This window comes from Symphodus melops (assembly GCF_947650265.1).
Source record: "Symphodus melops genome assembly, chromosome: 19".
NCBI lineage: Eukaryota > Metazoa > Chordata > Actinopteri > Labriformes > Labridae > Symphodus > Symphodus melops.
In genome coordinates this window covers 17,672,088-17,676,452 of record NC_136709.1, presented here as the reverse complement: position 1 = coordinate 17,676,452, position 4,365 = coordinate 17,672,088, and positions in this window count along the sequence as shown.

Below are 4,365 nucleotides of genomic sequence, written 5' to 3'. Positions count from 1 at the left end.
GGGCCGTTCTTTCACTTTTATTTTTTTTCGCACCACTACCCCATCTAGTGGCCAAAAGACTTTATGTCAAGACTCCACAAAGATATGTTTTCAGCCTGTTACGTAAATAAAGTCCAGCTCTGAGGTAGAAGCAGGGATTTGAAAGAGGGATTATCCGTCCTGGGTTTTTTTTTTATCCAGTCAAACATTCATTAAATGTCACAGTGATTTAGGAATATGAACATATTTCGACTACTTTCGAGTCGACTATAGTTGTCTGACCCAAATCATTCCAAAACATCTGGATCCTCAGTTTAAGCAAAAATATGCCGCACCTTCGCTGAGTATCCAGCAGGTGGGGCTCGTGCTCAGGATATATTTATTTGTCAGTCTGGTTTGCTGTGCAGAAAATCTTTTATGTCTGCCAATTTATTGCTGATGGTTGAGCCAAGATGTTGTTGTTTTTGAGCGTTCAACAAGATTTGTACTTTTTCCTTGAGTAGAGGCAGAACAAAAGCAGAGGTTCGTAAATATAACCAACAGCTGGAGTCCAGAAACACATGCCTTTTCTGAACTTGAAAAAAATACTAGCCATCCATGTTTGAATATGGTGGTTGGGAAGACCCAGGGTACAACATCATGATTTGTTGACCTTTCTTAAAGAATTTTGTTTTGCTGTCTTTTTTACAGTAAAGCATGAAGCAGCAATTTCTTTTTTTGTGTTGTTTGGGACATCAAGAAAATCCCAAACGTGAACGGCTTTCAAGAAAAACATCTCATTTCACATCGCCCTGTGCAAATCTGTGCACAGGGCGGTGCACAAAAAATATTTACATGGAGCATGATAGTCTATCTTTGGGAGCAGAAAATGAACACTGACGTCACCATAGAGAAACTACCAGAAAAAATGAAAAGAGCATCACTCTTTATGATACATCCTTGCTTGTCTACAGAGTAATCTGTTTTTTGTTTCTTCTATCCCATCCATTTATCCCCTATCACATCATTTTTTTTGCCTCCTTTTTCTTTCCTCGATACCTTTTTAATTCCTTTTCTTACACTCCCACCTTGTGCTTTGTTTGGAAAGCCAAGTCTGGAGGGGGGGCGTGGGTGGCATAGGCCCCATTTAAAATCTTAAACCCAATTTATACCTCTGAGTGGAATCTACAACATAGTATACGCCAGAGGTATGCGTATAGAAGCGAAGAAGTTTACGTTCATAGCCTGACGTGCACCTCAACGAGCCAACAAACTGGGTTGCAATGTATTTTCTGCGTATACAACATTTCACCTCCACTGTTTTCAAGATTTTGCAGAAAGTAGAAGGACCCAAGCTAGTATAATCATCTGCAACTCAGTTTTTCTACCAGCTCTCGCTCCACTCTCTGTCACTATGGTTTCCTGTACACAACTTGCAGAGAAAGTGGCAGAGCTGTAAATTGGAGATGTACGGTAACAGGCACAGACATCACACTGCCTACCAATGTGTAGGGTTCCTGTGTCTGTTTAGTTTTGCAGAAGACACACCAACAAGTATGAAATGTTCACGATTGCATATGCCACTACGCAGAGCAGCTATGGCGAAGATTCAAGGCAGAAGTATAAACTGAGCTTTATTGGCCAACATTGCCATAATCCTCACCTATGTGTGTCCCCCTGCATGATCAGAGGCTAGACTACGAAGTTAAATCCACTGAAGTCCAAATTCTCTGGTTTCAAATAGAATAGATAGATAGATAGATAGATAGATAGATAGATAGATAGATAGATAGATAGATAGATAGATAGATAGATAGATAGATAGATAGATAGATAGATAGATAGATAGATAGATAGATAGATAGATAGATAGATAGATACTTTATTGATCCCGAAGGAAATTCAAGTATAGAAGTATTTGTGGCGATTTCTATCAGCGTTTTCTTTTGGTACATTGTCCCAGATGTTTAGGAGACACGTTGTTCTCTTTTTGGAAGATTACAATAAAATGACTTTGGCCTTGTTGTTAAAAAAAAAAAAAACAGACTGCTCTTTGCATGGGGGCATTGGAGTATATACAGTATGTGGGAGCTTTTTGCATGCATGATGTGGTCACTGTAGAGAAAACTAAACCATGACGGCCCTCTTTTAAAACGAGGTGCAGGTCTCAACCACGTAAAAACCTGAAGGTGTGATTAAGTGGGGTTATTTTAGGGAGTTCCCTGAGTGGAATCAAACTGGCTGACACTCTGAAACCAAAAATGGATCAGTGGCAGGCATCGCCATGAGATCTAGAAAAAGGTGTAGAGGCAGTGGCTAAGCAGATTTCAGGGAATAAGAAGGATGTGAACCTGCTATGAAAGATAAACTCCTTGCTCTCTGTGTCTTCTCACTTTCCGCACATCATGTCGCTCATCTCTATCTGTCATTCTGGCCATATTAACTGCAGATTTGGCTGCATGCGCATGCATACACGCATATCCATCAGGGAGGAGGGTTATGTCAAAGAAGCACCACCTCTCTTGTGGCGTTTGTGTGTATCTGTCATGACATCACAATAAACTCTGCTGACAGATGAGGGTCAGGCATGTTTCGGAGATGAAATCTTTAAAAAAGCATTTTTCTCCTTGGCAAACAGAAGGCGTGAAGGGGAGGAAGCCCGCTCAGACTCAATCGGAAAAAGAAAGTGGCTTTTCACAAGCGAAACATCTCAGTTTGTACGTGACATGAAACTGAATTCGGAGCGTTTTTATGGCATCATGGGTGCACATCTTCATGTGATCCTGTATGCAAACATGTGCACAAGAAGGAGGTTTTTTTTTTGTTTTTTTTTTTAAAAACGTGTTTATTTGTGTGTGTGTGTTTGCAGAGGATGACTTCGAGCCCTCGAAACCCTCGGGGCCAGCTCAGCACTTGGCTTCTTATCTCTCTCTCAGAACCTCCGTCATGAATAAACATCGCCTGAATAAAAATTACCCAAAATGAAAATAACTGAGTGGAATTTGGAGAGGCGGGTGTAAATCCACAGCAGGGGAGGGGAGAGGAGTGTTGGGGAAGTGAATGGATAAGAGGGTAAGAAGGGGGGCGAGAAGGGGTGAGGGAGCTGAGAGGCAGATGGAGGCCTGGGGGAGATGGAGTATTAAGAGTTCCCTCCAACCTCGAGTACCGTCGGTGCACAAGGCTAGAAAAAAAAAAAAAAAACATTTCAATTTTTCTCTTTAGTCTTTTAGTCTACCGCAGTCTCTGTCTCGCAATGCATGCTTGTTTTAAATGTCATTTTATCTCTCTGTGGGTTTCTGTAGATGCTTTTGTGTTCCCCCTCTGTCATGCTATTGTGTGTGTGTGTGTAGGAGTTTGGAGAATTTTCTTTACTTTTTTGTTGTTTTCCTTTAGTTTGTAATGAGCTGTTCCACTGGAGCACATGAAAAGAAAATGTTCCTCCCAGACCCTGTTTTAACTGTCGAATTTGCATCATTCATTCAGTCTTCCTTCTTATTTTTACTTTGTTCCTCCCTCCCACTGCACGAAAACAGTGCAACCATAAAGCGGACATAAATAATAGAAGATGAACAGTATTTTTGTTTCATGATGCTTCTTCTTAATCTGCCTCTGTCCTTTTAAATCCCCACACAAATGCACATCGCTGTAAATCCACACGGGAATAATGAGGGTCATGCAGTGGAAATGTGTGAGCGGATGTGTCGGCCTCATTATTAGGTGGAATCATTAGTTACACATACTGTCACTGTCCCGCCTCTACACACACACACACACACACACACACACACACACACACACACACACACACACACACGCACACACACACACACACACACACGCACACACACACACACACACACACACACACACACACACACACACACACACACACACACACACACGCACGCACGCACACACACACACACACACACACACACACACACACACACACACACACACACGGCATCATTTTTGGCTCGTTCTCTTTATCATTACCATTCTGTGTCTCCATCGCACTCCTCCTTCAACCTTCCCCCTGCTTGGTGCTGGATCTAGTTGGCATCAGATGTGACAGTGTGTTAATCGGTGGCTGTTATGCAGGTCAGCAAGTATCCTGGCGGAGCCAGTGATCCATTCATAGGCTCAGCTGGGAGCCACAGTGGACTGGCAGCACTTTTATCACCGGGTTTCATCCAGAGAGCCACTTGAAAACTTGATGATGCCCCATTCAATGTGTGATTTCTTTTTCCCTATGTTCTATGTTCCCTCTAGTCCTCAAGACAGTCCCCCTTTTTGTTTCCTTACCTTGCCACCTCACACTTTTAAGCTTTCCATATATCACTCTTCATGTACATCAGTTCTTGTTTACTGACTCATCCGTCTTCTGATGCTTTCACCTTTCTATCC